Source organism: Bison bison, unplaced genomic scaffold (assembly GCF_000754665.1).
Source record: "Bison bison bison isolate TAMUID 2011002044 unplaced genomic scaffold, Bison_UMD1.0 scf7180017864309, whole genome shotgun sequence".
Lineage (NCBI taxonomy): Eukaryota > Metazoa > Chordata > Mammalia > Artiodactyla > Bovidae > Bison > Bison bison.
Window position 1 is genome coordinate 442,432 of NW_011494881.1, and position 9,099 is coordinate 451,530.

Here is a 9,099-nt window from a genome sequence, read left to right on the forward strand (position 1 = left end):
CATCTCATCCTCTGTCATCCCCTTCTCCTCCTGCCCCCAATCCCTCCCAGCATCAGTCTTTTCCAATGAGTCAACTCTTCGCATGAGGTGGCCAAAGTACTGGAGTTTCAGCTTTAGCATCATTCCTTCCAAAGAAATCCCAGGGCTGATCTCCTTCAGAATGGACTGGTTGGATCTCCTTGCAGTCCAAGGGACTCTCAAGAGTCTTCTCCAACACCACACTTCAAAAGCATCAATTCTTTGGTGCTCAGCTTTCTTTGCAGTCCAACTCTCACATCCATACATGACCACAGGAAAAACCATAACCTTGACTAGACACACCTTTGTTGGCAAAGTAATGTCTGTGCTTTTGAATACACTGTCTAGGTTGGTCATAACTTTCCTTACAAGGAGTAAGTGTCTTTTAATTTCATGGCTGCAGTCACCATCTGCAGTGATTTTGGAGCCCAGAAAAATAAAGTCTGACACTGTTTCCCCATCTATTTCCCACGAAGTGATAGAACCAGATGCCATGATCTTCATTTTCTGAATGTTGAGCTTTAAGCCAACTTTTTCACTCTCCTCTTTCACTTTCATCAAGAGGCTTTTTAGTTCCTCTTCACTTTCTGCCATAAGGGTGGTGTCATCTGCATATCTGAGGTTATTGATATTTCTCCCGGCAATCTTGATTCCAACTTGTGCTTCTTCTAGCCCAGCGTTTTTCATGATGTACTCTGCATATAAGTTAAACAAGCAGGGTGACAATATGCAGCCTTGACGTACTCCTTTTCCTATTTGGTACCAGTCTGTTTTTCCATGTCCAGTTCTAACTGGTTCTTCCTGACCTGCATATAGGTTTCTCAAGAGGCAATTCAGGTGGTCTGGTATCCCATCTCTTTCAGCCATACTGTAACTAAAATTTAAGCCAGGGATTCCCATGCTCTATTCATCTCCCCGCCAAGTACACCTTTCAGATCTTTTAATCAAATGATATCTTGCCTAACTTGTCAGGTCTTTCCATAGATTATAGAGGTAGAACTGAAGAATACGTATGACCAAATCTTTTCCCTAGTTTCCATCCAGTAATCTCATAACCAAACTGTGTGAATAAGATAGCACCTAGAGGAATATCACAAGAATTCACTGAGCCTGCATAGAGGGCAATGGTGATGACCTTGACCCCCATCTCAATGATTAATTTAGATTACTTCCCTTCTTTCCTTTAAGTGTTTTTATAATCTAGCAGAATCTTTGGACATGGTGTTTGGGGGACGTTGAGTTAACTATCTCCCTAGATTGCTAGCAATTTGATTAAAGGAGACTTTTCTTTCTATAGGGCTTTCCTGGTGGCTCAGACGTTAAAAGAATCTGAGTATTGATTTTGCAAGCAGTGGGAAGTAGGACCCGATTCACTCAATAGTACATACCCAAGAAAAATGAAAAACATATATCTACACAAAAATCTGTAAACAAGTATTCATAGCAACAGCAATCATAATGACCAAGAAACATGTCTAGTGATGAATGAATAAACAAAACATGGTAAATCCCTACAAAGGAATATTAGTTGAATATTATAAAAAGGAATGAAGTACTAATATATACTGCAACATGGTAAACTTTGAAAATATTATGCTAAGTGAAACAAGTCAATCACAAAATGCCACATATTATATGGTTCTATTTATTTGGAATTCAAGAATAGCCACATGTATAGAGACAGAGATTTGATTAGTGGTTCCTGAAGCAGAGAGTGGAAGAGGGGGTTGGGAGCCATGACTGCTAATGGGTATGTGGTTTCATACCCATTGGGGTATAAAATGGCATGGCATTTCATGGGATGGCATTGGTATGAAACAGGATGGCAATAACGTTCTACAGTCAGAAGTGGTAATGATCATACACTCTTGTGAATATTTAAAATACTTTCAATGGTGATGTTTATAGTATATTAATTATGTCTCAATAAATTCTGAAAGAAAAAGCAAAAATGATCAGAAGGGTGTTTTTCTCTGAGTAGCAATTTGGCTAACCACTATGTGGCTACCACAAATCAAGGTGTTTACATGTGACAAATAAATGGAGTAAGTATTATTAAAACCATATGATATCAAAACAAAAAATTGAGAAAAGCCATGAAATTAAAAGACACTTACTCCTTGGAAGGAAAGTTATGACCAACCTAGATAGCATATTCAAAAGCAGAGACTTTACTTTGCCAACAAAGGTTCATCTAGTTAAGGCTATGGTTTTTCCTGTGGTCATGTATGGATGTGAGAGTTGGACTGTGAAGAAGGCTGAGCGCCGAAGAATTGATGCTTTTGAAGTGTGGTGTTGGAGAAGACTCTTGAGAGTCCCTTGGACTGCAAGGAGATCCAACCAGTCCATTCTGAAGGAGATCAGCCCTGGGATTTCTTTGGAAGGAATGATGCTAAAGCTGAAACTCCAGTACTTTGGCCACCTCATGCGAAGAGTTGACTCATTGGAAAAGACTCTGATGCTGGGAGGGATTGGGGGCAAGAGGAGAAGGGGACGACAGAGGATGAGATGGCTGGATGGCATCACTGACTCAATGGACGTGAGTCTGAGTGAACTCCGGGAGTTGGTAATGGACAGGGGAAGGCCTGGTGTGCAGCAATTCACGGGGTCGCAAAGAGTCGGACATGACTGAGCGACTGATCTGATCTGATCTGAAATTTAGAATGTAATAATTTAACATGAACTTTAGGGTTTAGTCTACATAGTTAACCTATTTCCATTGCTTTTTTTTTTTTTTCAATTTCAGCTTAAACATCTTTTATTCAGGGAGGTGTCTTGCTTACAAATCCCCTAGATTGGCTTGAGTTCCTCTTCCAAGCATTTCCTGATGCCTTCTACTTTCACTATATAGTGTTCATCATACTTTATTTTAGCATCAGTTGTTGAATTGGGAAGTAAACTGTTGAACTATCTGTTCTTTGAGGTAAGGACTCAGTCTGCTCTGCTTACTACCATCTCACCACGACCTAGCACATACATGGTTTTAAAAGAATGAAGAAACATTATCGGTGATAGCCAAAAACCTAGTTGGATATAAGCAAAGCAAAACATATCAACAGCAACAACAAACATGTGTCCTCACTGTATCTCTATTGTGCTTCTATCTTACTGTATTTCAAACTAATTTTTTAATCTGCTTTTTGTTGTTTTTCTTAGTTCCAGGTTACCATTCCTTTAGTCCCTCTGTGGCAATAATGTAATGATACCAGTCATTAATGCAAATATAAGTACTGTACAGAAAATCATTATTATAAATATAAAGTACTTAATGAGAATTAATTTAGTATTATAGTTTACACAGTCTCAGTTTTAAACTATGATTCCTTTGCTACAAAGCTCTGGTGAGAAATCCAAAATATAAACATTTAGGTGTCATGACAAACATCCAAAACTGAAAATGGAAGGTCTCCTATATATACATCTAACTGTTGAAGTCTGGAAAGGGTCAGCACCTACCTCCTCAAAATAGCTCTGGTTTCCCTCAAACCTTGCTCTACACACAGGCCCTTCACTTACCTTCAGCGTTGTGAAGAGCATTCGTTCCACTGGGGCCTCTCCAGGCATGGGAATTTGAAATGCTTAGCTCACACTGTGGAGCAAAACTACCAATCTCCTAAACGCTTATGGCCTCAGATTCTTTCTCAGTTCATGCATCTTGAACCAGCACTTTTTTTTGTTCTCCAACACTCGCACTGACTATCTATCACTCTGCATTAATGTCAACTGACTCTTATTAGATATTAATATCTTCCCCTTCACCAAAGCCCCCAGTGTGCTGAGTAGTTAGATAACATATAGATATATGTTGATCTCTACATGCAGTCCTTCTTTGCTACGACTACCTGCAGCTATGATCACAGGAAATTTATCTTTCTTCTTAAGTAATAATAGCATGAGTTCGCCATGAGGGAATTTCTATACAATCACATATTTCATTATTAGCTAATTTTTGTGTATTCTTCCCAAGTATCCTTCAGAAAGGCTTTTTATAATTTTTTATCTTGATTTATCACCAGCCCCTGTAATATCTGAATAAACTCAATTGATCAAATTCCCTTTCTTGACCCTGTTATTTTGCAACTGCAAGCAGTCTGGGGTCCCTACTGTAATGTTTCTTATAAATGTCTTTGCTTATTACTTGGGTTATATTCTATTATATAACCCAAGTTCTGTGATGAGACAGAGCTTCATCACCAATCCCACTACTTTGTGCAATTCAAAAATAAAGTGATCTAACAGAAATTAAGAGCAACTGCTCCTCAGAAATCACAAGTATCATTTTTGTTAGTGATACTGCAGGAAATGATAAGCGTACCATTTACGCCCACATACTTGTGTACTTTTCTTTAACAGGGGACTGATAGTGTTCTTGCAAAACCACCACAACTGACTTCTTATCATGAAAAAAAAAAAAGAAAAAGAAAAAAACCGTGGGGGAGTGTTCAAAACACCTGCTGGTAGCATTTTGCTTTCTGTAAGGCAAGCAGCTGGATGGTATTTTAAAAATAAACAGTTACATACACAGTGTTATAGTTTAAATGGAAACTAAGGAAGAAGTAGGAGTACTTAATCATTTTGGGGATATATATGAACTTCAGTTTGAAGACAAATAATAATAGAAAGAGTAAACATTTAAAAAAGGAAGGATAGAGGTTTGGCGGCCCTATATTGTACACTCCTGGAAACAGCTTGTTTTGCTTTTACTTATTTAGTCACTTTGGAAGTTTAAACTTCTGGAAGGTTTGTGTATGTGTGTGTGTGTGTGTAACTTGTGTACGTTTCCAGTCAATTTCCATCCTGTGTGAAGGGAAACCAACTATCTTAGATCAGTGTCAAGTAGGAGAAAGACCATAAAGTGTTGAGCAATGCAGACCTGAATTTGAATTCTGCCTCTCCAATTAGCTTGTTGGGGAATATGTGTCTCCTTTTACAATTTTGTTTCTTCAGAACAAAATTTTGGATAAGAGACATAATCCTGAAGATTATTGTGAGATTCAGTTGTACTAAGATGTTTAAACAAGTGCTTAGCCCACAGACATAGCTGGGGTGCAACAAAGGTTGCTTCTTTCTGTCTACTATTTGTTCTCTTCTTTCTTCACTAACTTATCCCTCATCCTATCACAATCTTTTATATTTTTTGATAAAATTTCTGTGGCATTTTGGATACCTCCATTTTATTTCACATCTGTTACTCTGGATTGACACAATACTTATCACTAACTCTAGTTACATTTTCCTGATATTGAATATAGAACACCATTGTGCTAATAGGGTTTAGTATAATTACACATACAGTGCTTTCTTCTAAAGTTCAAGTAAAGATCATGTTTGATCCGATTTTAATCATGTGTAAGAGGAAGATACTCTCTTAAACTGGCCCTAACAAAGATAACACTCTTCACATTCTCAGGGATGATAGAAATAACTTTCTTTCTCTAAGCTGAACTGTCTTTAAACCAGATCCATAGGAAGATATGCTATTTTATTGTGGAAAAAGTGATAATAAATTCTATTACTCATTTATTTCTCTTATCAGAATTCAGGATAACTATTCTATATTTTTCTAACTCTTGCTTATTGTGAACCCTTCCTTAGGCAACCCAAAATGACTTGAAATAAGCTAAGTTTCCTCATCTTAAAGTGGAAAAAATATTACCTAATTCTTAGGGCTATTGTGAAGACAAAATAACATGATGGACTAGAACATTATTCCGTTTCTAGAAAATACTAAAGGTTCAATATTGTTTATGATTATTATAAACTATTATTGTAGTACTTTAAGATCTCATTTTATTTATATAAAGGAGTCCAGAAATAAGTATAGTCAGACTTGAAAATAGGCTGAGGTTTTCATATGGAAACTGAGTGTGCAATAAACAGTAGTGGTACATTAAACTTCAAGGACACAATTAATTGGTGGTGTGAGTGTATGTGAATATATATACGTATGTGTATATATACACATATATATAAGCTTAAATATGTTTTTATTTATTGAGGTACATAATGACTAAATTCATATCCTTCCTTCTCCTCTGCACCAAGGAGCTCAGTGCCTTCTAAAGACATATAAATTCTTTCAGCATCCTTAGTTTGGCAGTATTATTATACATTAAAATTCATTTGCTCAAGGCTATAAATGCTTAATCCTGAAATATAAGAAAATAAGTTTGTGGTCCCTAAAAACAACAAAAATAAGGGAAGGAAGAAAGCAAGGGCAAGAGGGAGAAGAGGTGGGAGGGAAGAGAAAGAAGTTAAGAAAAAGAAAGAAAAAGTCTAGGAACTAGGACTCATGCTCGGTATTTTCCTAACATTTAAGGCTGAATTCTAAATCATATAGAGGATTTGATGGCAATTCATACTTCTCTGATTATCCCTCAAGGCCTTACCACAATCAAGTAACTGCCAGAGCAATGTCAGCAGTGGTCTGACACTCAGAGAAGGAACAATGCTGTGGATAGTATTCTCAAAGAAGCTGCAACAGCATGCTCAGTGAGATTATCTTAGCTGAGCTGATAACACAGAAGTGGAGAGAACAGAATTCAAATACATTTTAAAATGAGAAAAAGATATAACAATAACACAATTCAAATTATGGAAAGCTAAAATGAGTGCACACATGCACACACACACATATGCACGTATCTGCCCCCCACTCCATCCAAGAAATCAATACTCTCTTCTTGGCATTACTGACAAGGTTTTTGATCCATTTTCTGAGCCTTGTCTTTTCTAGTTTCTAAGACCTATAAATTATTTAAAGAGTCACATTTTAGAAAAATGTAACAATCACATTTAACTGTCAAACATTTCAAAATATTTCCAGAAAATGAAGTAAACAACATGTTGTGTATTACAGACTCTTTTTTAATGACAGACCCCTGGAATCAATCTTTGAGGGAGAGGCCCACTAACCTATAGCTTTATAAAGTTGTACAAATGATTCTGATATGCAATTCTTCATGAGAACTATTGGCCCGACATTAAATTTAATTTTTTGATTGGTTTAGGCTTTAGTTAAGTGTCACTGTAATATGAGTTGCAAGATGGCAGCATCAATAGTTTATCAGGGATTTTCCCTGTCACCGGAAATGCAGGCATTTTACTTTTTAAGTATGCCTTCCATTGCTTTTCAGTTGGAGGGTTAATTTATCACATAATTGGACAGATAATATATAAGCGGCCAGAAGCCATTTTGACTATTCAACTGAATGATACAATCGGATGGAGTTGCCAGAGTTGTCAGAGACAAAGGGCTTTTTTGCTCCTGGCAAGCATGATGGATTCACAACACATGGACTTTTTTCTACTCTTCAAATATGCCCCAATCATCAGTTCATGGCACATCAAGACCTTCGGCTCCAAGTATGTACTGCTGTCTTGCCTGACATACGTTCCTCCTGCAGCTTTCACACTGCTGGATCTTTCTACTATGGGAGTTCAGATGGCTATATTCAACTCTATAGAGTTCCCCTGGTCAGGCCATCTGAAGTTAACCCTTTTTCCTACTTCATTTATTAATTGCATCACCCTTTTCTGTCTCAGAGGTTAAAGCATCTGCCTGCAATGAGGGAGACCTGGGTTTGATCCCTGGGTTGGGAATATCCCCTGGAGAAGGAAATGGCAACCCACTCCAGTATTCTTGCCTGGAGAATCCCATGGATGGAGGAGCCTGGTGGGCTACTGTTCACGGGGTCACAAAGAGTCAAACACTACTAAGCAACTTCACTTTTCACTTTCTTTTCTCTCTTTTCTTAGCCCTCTTGCTATGATCATATGAAATTATATTTTTCTTCTTTTTTTTTTTTTTGAAGTTAGGAGATACATTTTGGTCTTGCCACATTAGAATATAACACCCATGAGAACAGGGATGCTTTCTGTCTTACTTATCATTCTGAACACCCCAAACAGCATATACTAGGTATTCAGTAAAGATATCCTAACTGAATAATGAAATGAATACTTTAATTCATTTCATGGACTGAGCCTGGCAGGCTACAGTCCATGGGGTCACAAAGAGTCGGACACAACTGAGCAACTAACACACACAGGCTTTGGTATGAATGTCAGAAGAAAGTCTTAGGAACATTGCAGAAGTATGGAGTAAGCCTTTCCTGTCTCCCTTCAGTAGGTGTTGATTTAATAATACCTTGCCCAAGGGAAAGTTTGAAGAAAAGATTACTGGATTTTTTAAAAGAAAGGCTATGTATACCTGTGGCGGATTCATTTTGATATTTGGCAAAACTAATACAATTATGTAAAGTTTAAAAATAAAATAAAATTAGAAAAAAAAAAAAAAACAGAAAGGCTATGGAAATTAGAGATAGTAGATTTTGCACCTAGAAAAATTCTACAATTTCAAAATTTTCAAACTTGGAAGACCAGAAGATGTCTAGCTATGCCATTAGCAGTTCAGTGTGGATATAATAAGACTTGAGAGAAAAATGTCATCTTTTAATCTCACACTAGATGTTCAAGTCTCACGAGAGTTCTGTGCCACAAACTTGTCATGGAAACAGTAAGCAGTAAACCTGAAGGAGTTAAACGGACTAGGACAATGGACATTTCATTGCTAACCAATGTGGGAAAATTATAAGAGACTTCTGGGTGTCTCTGATGCCCTGATATAGTATAAGTTTCTAGAAAAGAATTTCCCAGGTTAACTGGAAAGATATTTCATGTATTGTCGGAATGCTGCTAGGCTTATGTTATGGTGGTAGGTTGATGAAGTTACCTGGGTTTTCATTCTAAATTTGACACCAACTAATTGTATGTTTTCTGAATGTTGAGCTTTAAGCCAACTTTTTCAGTCTCCTCTTTCACTTTCATCAAGAGGCTTTTTAGTTCCTCTTCACTTTCTGCCATAAGTGTGGTGTCATCTGCATATCTGAGGTTATTGATATTTCTCCTGGCAATCTTGATTCCAGCTTGTGCTTCTTCCAGCCCAGTGTTTCTCATGATGTACTCTGCATATAAATTAAATAAGCAGGGTAACAATATACAGCTTTGACACACTCCTTTTCCTATTTGGAACCAGTCTGTTGTTCCATGTCCAGTTCTAACTGTTTCTTCCTGACCTGC

General features: G+C 37.2%; 1 protein-coding gene across 1 annotated transcript in view; it reads right to left on the reverse strand.

The window, feature by feature from the left end:
• Nucleotides 1-9,099, reverse strand: part of CTNNA3 (catenin (cadherin-associated protein), alpha 3) — a 1,923,005-nt gene that overhangs the window by 204,246 nt on the left and 1,709,660 nt on the right. The window lies entirely within an intron of this gene.